Source organism: Erpetoichthys calabaricus, chromosome 4 (assembly GCF_900747795.2).
Source record: "Erpetoichthys calabaricus chromosome 4, fErpCal1.3, whole genome shotgun sequence".
Classification (NCBI taxonomy): Eukaryota; Metazoa; Chordata; class Cladistia; order Polypteriformes; family Polypteridae; genus Erpetoichthys; species Erpetoichthys calabaricus.
Genome location: NC_041397.2, coordinates 161,026,936 through 161,039,499, shown reverse-complemented (window position 1 = coordinate 161,039,499; position 12,564 = coordinate 161,026,936). Strand labels below are relative to the sequence as shown.

The window sequence follows — 12,564 nt, the reverse complement described above, 5'->3', positions numbered from 1 at the left end:
AGACCCCCGTGACCCTGTGTTCGGATTCAGCGGGTTGGAAAATGGATGGATGGATGGATGAAAAACAATTGGTCCACTGTTGGACAAACAGGTTGGAAATCTACAACTGTCCTCCTGGATGTCAAGTTTCATTAAAAAAGCATAGGCCTTTTCAGTGTAGGCTAGAGAGTTTAACTCTATATAAACTGAACACATTCTCTTGTCCCGTGGTTTGAAAACAGGAACCAGTAGCCAGTGTAAAGGAATTGTTCCATGTTGTATTGAAGACTCACCTTATTCAAAATGACCCCACAATATCAAAGTCTTTCAGTAAATCTTGTTGGATGCCATCCATCCTGGGAGCTTCACCACTATGGAGCTTTGTAATCAGTAGTGAATGTCAAATGAATATTGAATGTCAAATAACACTACCTTAGTCCCAGTACCAGCTAATGTCATAGGGACTTCACAGAATGTCTCATCTATACATTCTCCACACCAGGGAAGAGGACAAATTCATGGATACATTGGTTCAAACCCTTTCCCTTTTCCTTGATTGGAACAGCTGCCCCTTCCTCCTGTTTGAACCTAAATGATTGCTTTCATGCACAAGTGCTTCTCCTTTTCATTGTAAGAAACACGAAAAAGCAGAGATAAGTAATGTACTTTATTAAAACTTCAACACCTTTATGAAAATAAAGCATCTGTCTATCCATTTTCTAAACCCACTTCATCCTGAGCAGGGTCATGGGGAAGCTGGAGCCTTACCCAACAAGCATAGCGAGCAAGGCAAGAATAGTCACTGGACAGTGCACCAGTCCATTGCAGGGTAAACTCTCACACACACAAGGGTCAATTTAGCAATGCCAATCCACCTAACCTGCATGTCTTTGGACCATGGGAGGAACTCCACACAGACACGGAGAACATGCAAGCTCCACCTAGAGAGGACCTGGGATGTGAACCCTGGTCTCCTTACTGTGAGGCAGCACAACTACTACTGCATCACTCAAAAATAAAGTATGGTCAATGATAATCATTGTTATTAATTTTTGGGCAGTACCATAGCCCTTTAAATAAGCCCAGTGTTTTTTAAAGACTAGGCTTATTTAAAGGGTTATGGTACTGCCCAAATGTTTCTGCCTCCTCTTTTCTGGAATCATCATGTAATCATACAAAGAAAATATTGTGTCTATGGAAGTCCTGTGGTTTGATGTGAAGGTGTCATCAAGATTTAATAATAATAATAATAATAATATATATATATATATATATATATATATATATATATATATATATATATATATAGCTTCCGGCTGGGGAGAGGACGCAGGAGCTGGCTCTTCGCTGCTTCTCCACGCTATATCTCTGCTTTTATCTTGCTTTGCCTTTGTTTAAACTTTTTATGTTGCATTTTGAGATTTACTGCTAATGTAAAGTGCCCCTATAAATAAAATGCATTATTATTATTATTATTAATATTTTTAATTCCACAAAAAATATATAATAACATTTGTGTTTACATAAAATTTTGATATGGAAGATACCAGTGATGTCTGCTCACAAATCAAACATATTTGCTTTGTTGCAACTGCTGCTTGTCTAGTTGGCTTGTTAAAGTGATCACTTTGAAAACATATTAAAGATTTATAAAACTGTTTCTAACAGTGCACAGCATTTTCTGCCTGTCAACTCAAGTGCATTGCATCTCAGTCAAACATTGTTAAACGGTGGGTATCTGTGTCAATGAATCTCCATGTCTGCTTGCTTTGATAGTAATACAAAAGGTGCTAATTTAATGTTTCAGTAGCTGAAGATTTATTCCACATTGCCTGTATCAACAGCAACTGCTAAATAAAATATTTCCAAGCTAAATTTGGAAGAATGACTAATGAATCATATAGTATTTTAAATCATTTTATTTTGTATTGCATGGGTTGGAACAAATCCTGCGCGGATAGTGCCACTTCTACACTTTGGAACCATTGCCCACCTAAAACGTTTGTGCAGAGCTTCAAGCAATTTGGTACCTAAATCCCACCGATGATGGATATAGTTTATGGTGAGGACCAGACACCTCTGGATGGGATCCCCATACTGGTATTGTTTGCGGTCTCCAATCAACCTACCGTTCATGTCTTTGAAGAGAACACTCTGGTACACCAGAGTAGCGGGAGATAACTGACGCGAACACACGGATGTGCAAATTCTGTACAAAAGTGTGGAAGGCACAGAATCGAACCTGCTGCCTGGGGCCATGTTAGCCAGATTGTGTTCTCGGAATGACATGACGGGATCTAGAATTTTATAAAGTGTTTTATATAGTAACACGTACTTCACTTTTTCAACACTTGTTGATTCAGTACCGGATCGCAGTTATATATTTCACATTCTCAGATTTCCAAACGCTTTTTAAAAATTCCAAAATCTCCACAATTCAAAAATGACATTTTTAAACGCGGTGTGGCTTTTTTGTACTTATTAAACGACATGAATTTTAAAACGTCCGTTCATAGATTACTAAATAATTATCCCTCCTGACGGTAGAGGGCGCCATATAAAATGTTGTTAGCTTTTGACACGAAGTGAACGGATGTAGACGTAATTTCACGGAAGCCGGAGCCGGGTGAGTAGTTAAGCTTCTTGGGATTTGTGGACGTTAGTGCACGTGTCAAGAAGATAGTTTAATCATTGTGTAACTCTGATTTTACCAGAGGTGTTAACGAGCTGTTTTACTATAAAAATGAGCCTGAAAAGAATACTCTGTAGATAAGACAGTATTGACAAAATGTGTTATTCCCTTTATAAGTAACGCGAGGAGAGAGGGGATCATGGGTGTAACGTTACAACCTCCCTTTAGTCGGTTCATATAAAGTACCTTTCAGGTACTGAATGAGAAATTTTAGAACGTCGGTGTACTAAAAAAGCTGATTTTTAATTAAGGTTCCTTCGTAGTTAGACACCCATAGTGGTGGCTGTGCGCTGGTATCTGGACAGTTGCGATATAAACAAGTAAATGCCCACTCTTGCCAAATTACTAATGTGCATAGTTCATTGTCATATTCTGTTTTTCACGGCTTAACGTAACCAGAAGTTCTGGCTGACACACTTGGAACAGGCATTGTAGTTATGAACCAAAAACTAAGCAGCAAAAGTGAAGCTAAAAATGTACCTATATACACCATGTTTCTTTTTACATCCTTAGCAGGGCCAGCAAATGGATTGGTTTATGTAAGATTACACAGTGATAGACTCAACAGCCAACGAGGATTTAAACTTGAAGTAAATATACAATATAGCGTATATATAGTGCATTTGACATTTTTTCTGAGGACCATCTACGTATTGCTTTATTTAGACTTCTAATCAGCCTGTAATATTTTTGTCCTCCTTTTCTACAAGCATGGTTTTGAAATATGCTGCATCTGGAAGGTTGCCGGTTCAAATTCTGTTACTAGCAGAAGGGATTTTACACCGTTGTGCCCTTGAGCATGACCCTTAACCTGAAAATTGCTCCAAAGGTGGTGCGAAAAGACAGTTTCCTCTTGGGTATTAATAAAGTGTATCAGAAATAATAATAATAAATCTACTGTAGGTTAGCCACTACTTGGTATGGTTAAATTCAAACTGAAAAGTTTGGTTTATGTGGATTCCTGAAAAGGCAGCTTTAGTTTTAGTGTAACACTATAAAGTGAAATTGGATGAAGGAACAGAATAACTTGTTACCATTGAAAACCTTTGGATGTTCAATTAGCTGTGCTTTGGTCTGCTTTTGAGAATCACACTTATATTTTTTTATTTGAAAGCATTAGCTCATTGCTGAAGGTGTTGTACGTACTTGTGTCTAAATTTGAAAATGAAACGGTATGCAAGTGGGTCTGGCCTTTCCTGATTACAATGGGCTCCAAGTGGTTTCTACTTTGTAAGCTGTATATTTGTCCTCCGATATTGTCTTAGTGTACATTACATCACTATTTACATATATTCTTATGTTGATATACTTTATTAATCGCTGAGGAGAAATTGTCTTATTGAGTGTCTAAATGATGAAAATAAAGAAATGTTTTACTTAGATACATACATATAGAGTATATGGCATTTATTTGGAAAACTTTAATATGTGTACAGTGATATGTAAATACAACAATTACTCAAATACGTTTTATTGATTTAGCAATGCCCAAGCTTGCTTTATTAACATCCCTTATATCTGTAACTTGTTTAACCAAATCTTCTACCTTGTTACACTGAAATGTGTTCCTGCTTGTCACAATGTTGATTGATCAGTCCCAGCTGTAGTGAACACAAGGTAGCAGCTAACAATGCAGTGTCAGTCCGCTGTAGACTATACACGTACTCATTTGTACCTATCCCTTATTTGGAGTCTTTAAACAATACAAAACAATGGAAAATTCTGGAAAAAGAGAATGCAACAAAAAAGCAGAGGAGGGTAAAGAAATTTGCTCAAATTGACTCAGAGCTTAACCTTAGACGATTGCCCTTTAGAACTACTTCAGGGTATCCAGCTCCAAGGGTATAAGAAGGGTACTTTCCTCAATATGATCTTCTAGCTTCCTTCTCCAAAGATACAGAATTGTTTCATGCACCTACCTTGAAGGGAACATGTAGCCACTGCTTAATGGATCGAGGTCCCTTCTACTTACAGATCCAGCACCCACTTACAGATGAGTAATTTTGTCAGTCAGTGGAAAGGGTTCAGCTTTTGGCTAAATGTTTAAATTGTTATTTTAGGTGCTATTACATCTGATTGTATCTCTGCAGAACTGTTTATCTTTGACTAACACCTCTTGGAATGCTGAGGGAGGCGTGGGTGGTGTTGGCTCCCTGTATCCCTGTCAATGTACCACTGAAAGCTTGGCAAAATGGGTCAATGCAGAGTTTGTCCTACATTACAATTGTTGTTGTGTTTAGTAGTGATAGATAAATAATTTCATTATTCTGTTCATTCAGAGTGATATTATTGTTAGGTTTTGCAATACTTTTAAATTCCTGATATCTCAGCTACAGAAAGTGTTAATAGCATGATAAACAAGACTAAGTGTGATAAAAGAAAATTTATAAGAAAATGATGCTAAAACAATATTAGCTTAAAAAATACTCCGAAGTGAATCTTACAAAAAATGTGAAGTATTCCAAAAGAATATGTACGTTATATTTGGACACTATCAGTGTTTTAGTCTATAACAGTGATCTGGAAGAAGTGCCACCATTTCTGTTCTGGGTATTGGATTTGAGGTTTTGAGTGTTTTGGGTGTGATTTAAGGAGGCACTTGGTCTGGTCTGTCCTTGAACTAAAAAAGAAGAGTTATGTTTCCTCAATGTAGAATCACCAGATAGAAGGGATGAATGTGAGGATGAAAAAGAATATTTCTTATTGTAAAAGGTACTGTACAAGAAGAGGAAGCGTTACTGAGTGATAGTCATTTTTGTACATATTTCTCATAATGTTGTAAGTCTTTGAACATTTTCTTGTATTTTTAATTATTAATAGTGGACACAAGCTCTGAAAAAAATTAGCACAGTCTTCTAACATCTCCATATTGGGGTTTTAATTATCAGAAGCTTTAGGTCATAAAATATTGAAGTATTTTGTCTGATAGATAACATTCAGTTAAAAACATGGGATTCAAATTTAAACTACTCTACTTATTATTCAGCTTGGTCAGCTGAAGCTTGTGAATCATAGGTATTATAAAAGTAGGTAGCAGGATCAGCTCCTAATAATTCTTCAAATTGTTCTGGGAAAAGCTAAACATATTTTGCCACACAAAAGGCATGGTGTAAATATGTCAGAAAAATCACTGATCTTGAGAAGTACATGAAAACATCAGTATAAGAAGTATTTGCATCCTGCAAGTAGAGCCAGATATAACGGTAGATAGTATCCATGCAGATGCTGAACTAATTATATTTATTGTTAGTTCCAAGACAGGTTAAGTAATGTACTCAGAGTTGCATAGTGAATTTGTGATAAAGAATGGCCCGTTAAACTTGCTTTTTCAAAGTCCAGTAATTATGTGACTAGGCCGCAGTGCCTGCCTATTTAATATATAGTAATTATGCTCTGCATTCTATAGTGTTACTGTCTTCTTAGCCTTTGTTAAGTAACTTTCCAGTATTTACAATCACTCTAATTTTGATAATAGGTGGATTGACTGAAGAATGCTGTATGTTTAAGGCAGTTCATTGTACCAGATGTATGCAATCAATGTTTTGATTATATGAAAAAGAAGAATTAAAATACTTTGAAAAGTGAAAAAGAAGTTATACTTTTTATTTTTGTATGTGTATTACCTGTTTTGTGAAAGTAAACATTGGCTGTCTTTACTCGCATATTCTTATAAATTAAGAGTAAATTTCTGTTTTATTGAAAATTGTGCCTAGATTGATTTGTACTTGCTTAAAATATTTTTTTAATCCTTATAAAAATAGTCATGTTTGTTAGCAACACTCAAGAGTGTGTGTTGTCATTTAAAATATAACTTAAGTATATGTGTGTATTGAAAAAGCAAGAGTTCCAAATATAATTACAGTAATCCCTCACCTATCGCGGGGGCTACGTTCCAGAGCCCCCCGCGATAGGTGAAAATCCGCGAAGTAGCGACCTATATTTATTTTATTATTTATACATATTTTAAGGCTTAATAAACCCTTCCCACACTCTTATAAACCTTTCTCACTCTCTTGTTAACCTTTCCCACGCTCTTATAAACACTTCCTATGCTCTTAAACACTTTCTGCATTCTTAAACACCGCAGACCAACACTGCACACTGCACGCAGCGATCAGACGTCAATGTGTCTGCACTCGCTTTATGAAGGGGGGCAGCTGAACTCTGAGCAGAGCAGAAATGGACTTTGTGCTGCTTCTGCCAAAATGCCTGCTTGTCGCTCTGCGCGTTCAGAAGGAGGAGGAGGAGTGGGGGTGTGTGAGGGCTGAACGCACGTTCGCTCAAACCCCCCTCCCTGGAGGCGCAGTACGCTCCTGCCACTTCGCATTGTCAAGGGGGTGGGGAGCTGAATGAACGCTAAGGAGAAGTGGACTTTGTGCTGGCTTTGTGCTGCTTGTCGCTCTGCGTGTCAATAATTTAAAAGCCTGTACATCACCAATTTTCCTGTCTCACTGTCTTGTCTTGCGTGAAGTTAAAATGTTTTATAATAGTGAGATGTTATTCATATCCTTAGCCCGACATCCACATATCATATGTGTTAACAAAGTGTGTTTTATAAGTTTACATGTGTTTAAAGCATGTGGGATGGGTATTTTAAGGCTTAAACTATAAAAATGTTTATTTATATGGTCTTTCTATATTGCGGATTTTCTCCTGTTGCTGATGGGTCTGGAACATAACTTCCGCGATAGGCGGGCAATCACTTGTATTTAAAAACCCGCGAAGTCGTGAATCCGCGAAAAGTGAACCGCGAAGTAGCGAGGGATAACTGTAAGTTGGGTAATTTCAGTAATATATAGCAGAGATACAAAATGAAAAAGAAGTTATTTTTCCAAGTCCTGTGAAAATGTAAAAGGTAAGTAAAATTAATTAAATAAAATATTTTGATCAATATAATGCCTGACCAAGGTTTCTAATAAAATGCTCAGATTTTAGCAAGGTCCAATGTTTACAAAAATCTCAGTATTTTATATTCAGATATTTAAAATCATGACCATTTTCATGACTATATTTTCTACCAATACCCTAAATTGTTATGGAAATATGTACAGTGCTTCTGGAAAGTATTCACAGCGCATCACTTTTTCCACATTTTGTTATGTTACAGCCTTATTCCAAAATGGATTAAATTCATTTTTTTCCTCAGAATTCTACACACAACACCCCATAATGACAACGTCAAAAAAGTTTACTTGAGATTTTTGTAGTACTAGGGTGTTGTACCGTGTTAGCCATTATGAATGTAGAGAAAAGCCAAGCAAAATGACACCTTTTATTGGCTAACTAAAAAGATTACAATATGCAAGCTTTCGACTAAAAAGATTACAATATGCAAGCTTTCAAGGCAACTCAGGCCCCTTGAAGCTTGCATATTGTAATCTTTTTAGTTAGCCAATAAAAGGTGTCATTTTGCTTGGCTTTTCTCTTGAGATTTTTGCAAATTTATTAAAAATAAAAAAATTGAGAAAGCACATGTACATAAGTATTCACAGTCTTTACCATGAAGCTCAAAATTGAGCTCAGGTGCATCCTGTTTCCCCTGATCATCCTTGAGATGTTTCTGCAGCTTAATTGGAGTCCACCTGTGGTAAATGCAGTTGATTGGACATGATTTGTAAAGGCACACACCTGTCTATATAAGGTCACACAGTTGACAGTTCATGTCAGAGCACAAAACAAGCATGAAGTCAAAGGAATTGTCTGTAGACCTCCGAGACAGGATTGTCTCGAGGCACAAATCTAGGGAAGGTTACAGAAAAATATCTGCTGCTTTGAAGGTCCCAATGAGCACAGTGGCCTCTATCATCCGTAAGTGGAAGAAGTTCGAAACCACTCTTCCTAGAGCTGGCCGGCCATCTTAACTGAGTGATCGGGGGAGAAGGGCCTTAGTCAGGGAGGTGACTAAGAATCCAATGGTCACTCTGTCAGAGCTCCAGAGGTCCTCTGTGGAGAGAGGAGAACCTTCCAGAAGGACAACCATCTCTGTAGCAATCCACCAATCAGGCCTGTATGGTAGAGTGGCCAGACGGAAGCCACTCCTTAGTAAAAGGCACATGGCAGCCTGCCTGGAGTTTGCCAAAGAAAGAAAACTCTTTGGTGTGAATGTCAGGCATCATGTTTGGAGGAAACCAGGCACCGCTCATCACCAGGCCAATACCATCACTACAGTGAAGCATGGTGGTGGCAGCATCATGCTGTGGGGATGTTTTTAAGCGGCAGGGACTGGGAGACTAGTCAGGATAAAGGGAAAGATGACTGCAGCAATGTACAGAGACATCCTGGATGAAAACCTGCTCCAGAGCGCTCTTGACCTCAGACTGGGGTGACGGTTCATCTTTCAGCAGGACAACGACCCTAGTAACACACAGCCAAGATATCAAAGGAGCGGCTTCAGGACAACTCTGTGAATGTCTTTTAGTGGCCCAGCCAGAGCCCTGACTTGAATCCGATTTGAACATCTCTGAAGAGATCTTAAAATGGCTGTGCACCGACACTTCCCATCCAACCTGATGGAGCTTGAGAGGTGCTGCAAAGAGGAATGGGCGAAACTAGCCAAGGATAGGTGTGCCAAGCTTGTGGCATCATATTCAAAAAGACTTAAGGCTGTAATTGCTGGCAAAGGTGCATCGACAAAGTATTGTGCAAAGGCTGTGAATACTTATGTACATGTGATTTCTCAGTTTTTTTATTTTTAATAAATTTACAAAAACCTCAAGTAAACTTTTTTCATGTTGTCATTATGGGGTGTTGTGTGTAGAATTCTGAGGAAAAAAATGAATTTAATCCATTTTGGAATAAGGCTGTAACATAACAAAATGTGGAAAAAGTGATGCGCTTTGAATACTTTCCGGATGCACTGTATGTATATATGTGTGTATCTATTCAGTAAAAATATATTTTTTCAGTCTTTCAGGTCAAGGTTTGTGAAGGTAAGGTTAGATGTCAGTGAGGAAGAGGAAGCCTAAGGTCAAATTTATTGGAATTACATATAAAATGACCTTGTGGAGCCCATAGTTCTTTTTTGGGGGAAATCTGAGGTAAAGGTTATCTGACCTTTGCAACTGGGCATTCTTTTGTACATTATAGTGTCAGACAGATGTTTACGATGTGGGTGCAAACTGGTCATTCATTTTTACATTATAGTGCCCAACATATGTTTAATAGTGTTGGTGCAGTTATGATAGATCTGGTGATGTCACTGTCTGTTGCCCTGTATAATGTTTAATTGAACACCAGGAGGAGTGATCAGTTAAAAGCTAGCTATATTGGCTGCAGCTGAGGGGGACAATAATACAATATAAAGGAGCCTTTCAAGCAGCCATGGTAAGAATTCAGTATGCTAAACTACTGATCTCAAATAATTGAACTTATTATTTGATCAAATGTTAAATCAGAATGAGTGTGGCATTTTGTTTTTGCACTCAAATACTCATTTTCATACGTTTTGAAAAATGTTAAATCAGATTTCTGGGATGTTGTGAGATTCTCTCAGTTGTGGCAACAGGAGATGTAAGGCATATAACAGTCTTGAGTAGATTGCCAGCCTAGCAGAGGATTCTAAGTCATTTTAGGGTATTGTTGTGTTTAACTTAACTTTCACAATATTTGAATTTAGAAGTAAAGTCAAGCAACCAGTGAAAATCTTTGTGTACTCTGAGAGAACATGAAATTTTGAGACTGCATCTAAGACTAAAATAATTTTGGAAAATGTATGTTGTCTGTTTAACACTAGAATTACCAGAGCCTACGAAAAAACTCGTAGATCCGTCCCACCTTAAATCGCTTTGCACCTCTCCATCAGCATCTTTTGTCCTGTAAATGTGTCGATACGCAGCAAGCAGCCTGCTATCACATCCCCCACCACCACACAGTTTTCTTAGCTCAAGTCTGTTTACCTGCATGTCAGTTGCTTTTGGAGTTGTATAGAGTGAGAAGTCAAGCAAAATGACACCTTTTATAAATACTATATCGTTATTTGGAACACATGCATTTCATGTGTGTTCCATGTCTACAACAATCTATGTACAGTAAACGCATCGTTAAAACAGAAATGTTTTTCATGTTTTAGTAATAATTGACAAAATGTAGACATGAAGTGTATAATGTGTTAAGCCTGAATTCCAAATATCAAATAAACACTTTCACAAAAGGTACAAATATAACAGAACAAGTGCGCTGCTGTTCAAGAATATAACTGCAGAAAAAGAACCCGCGTTAGGGTGCGACATTGACACGTGTTTGCTACGACTGCTTCGGTGGCGCAACGGTATCAACTGATGTTGACTGGTAATCAAAACTTCACAGGTTCGATCCCGGACAAGTCCGTTTTGAGAAGTGAGCTGCTCTTATCTTCTATACAAATAAAAGGCAAAGCCCTCACCGACTCACTTATCACTAATTTTCCGGCTTCCCGTGTAGGTAGAAGGCTGAAATTTGGCCGGCTCATTCCTTACAGCTTACTTACAAAAGTTAAGCAGGTTTCATTTCGTAATTCTACACATAATGGTCATAACGGTCGACAGTGTCCACCATGTTAAACTTTCTTATTTATGGCCCCATCTTCAAGAAATTTGGTACGCGGGTTCCCATTGCTAACTGAATCTTACTTACGTACATATATACGTCCATAGCCTGCAGCTCGGTTGCCGTGTGAGGCAGTGTTGGGTCCCCCATCCCCACGCCTCCCACGTAGTTGGCTGCTTGCCTATATAAGGCCATCCGTCGCACCGGTCTCTTCATTCCCTTCCTTGCTTTGCCACGTTATTCACGTCTCCCTGCTGATAACTGCATCCTTTTTATTTAATCCACGGCTTCTCCGCTGTTTTATTGTTCGTTTATTATGATTATAGTTATTGTGTAGGTATTTTAGACTTAGTTTACATTGTTCAGGTACCCATTTCCTTTATCGTTCTAACCGTACCCCCATTAACATGTCTATCGAGGTGATCACCATCGATCAAAGAACTGTCACTTACCGAGTGATTTCCATGCCTGGAGATGGCGACTGCCTTTTCCATTCTCTGTGTTACATATCGCACGGCCATATCAGGCTCACTCTTGATATCCGGAGGAACATTGTGTCTTATGTATTGAATGACTGGGACAGGTTCAAGGTGTGGACTGATGATGGTACAGGAGATAATTATACTACACAGGAGCACTATAAGAGTGAAATGCTTAAGCCCTTCACCTATGGTTCTGCATGTGAGTTGATGGCTGCTGCTGAATTGTTTGGTTGTCGCTTTCAAGTGTACCGAAATGGCCAAATATTTTACACCTTTGGACAACCGCCAATGCCTCTTAAACATCTTAGATTCACAGGTGACGATTTGAGTAGTGGACACTTTGATGTTTATGAATGTTTAAACTCTCAAAAGCTGGATGCAAAGTTATCGATGAAACCCATTTCAATTCAAACGCCTCCAATTTCCAGTAAGGCTCTGCTTCACAATGACAATAAGTCTCAGGGACAGACCCTACAAAAGGTTGGCATTGATTTGAGGCAAGATTGCTTTTCACATGGCCAACTATACGTTGCATGCTCAAGAGTAAGCTCAGCGCACAGCTTGGTTATATTACAACCGGAGGGCCGAACTGACAACGTGGTATACAAAGGGATCCTTAACAAATAATTATTGGTATGTTTTCCCTCAGTTTAAAAAGGTTTACTTTTCTTCTTAATAAAAATTTTAAAGCAGTACTTCGCCGCTGCGAAGCACGGGTATTTTGCTAGTTCTTACTATTTTAGAATAAAAACATACATTTGATTTCAGTCTGTAACAGCCGGTGTAAATGTATGATACTTGTAAAGGTTAGCTTTTGGTTTTTTTTTTTTTTTTTATTCAGTTTTATTCTCTCAATCGCATTCACAATTCCACCATTGCCCCCAAACC

At 38.2% G+C, this 12,564-nt stretch overlaps 1 protein-coding gene across 1 annotated transcript in view; it reads left to right on the top strand.

Annotated features, from left to right (window-relative positions):
• The first annotated feature begins 2,554 nt into the window (after positions 1-2,554).
• The window catches only part of usp16 (ubiquitin specific peptidase 16), a 182,743-nt gene continuing 172,733 nt past the window's right edge, over positions 2,555-12,564 (top strand). Inside the window, exon 1 of the mRNA XM_028790464.2 lies at positions 2,555-2,612. The gene's annotated coding sequence lies outside the window, so the exon portion shown is untranslated. The remainder of the gene's footprint in view (positions 2,613-12,564) is intronic.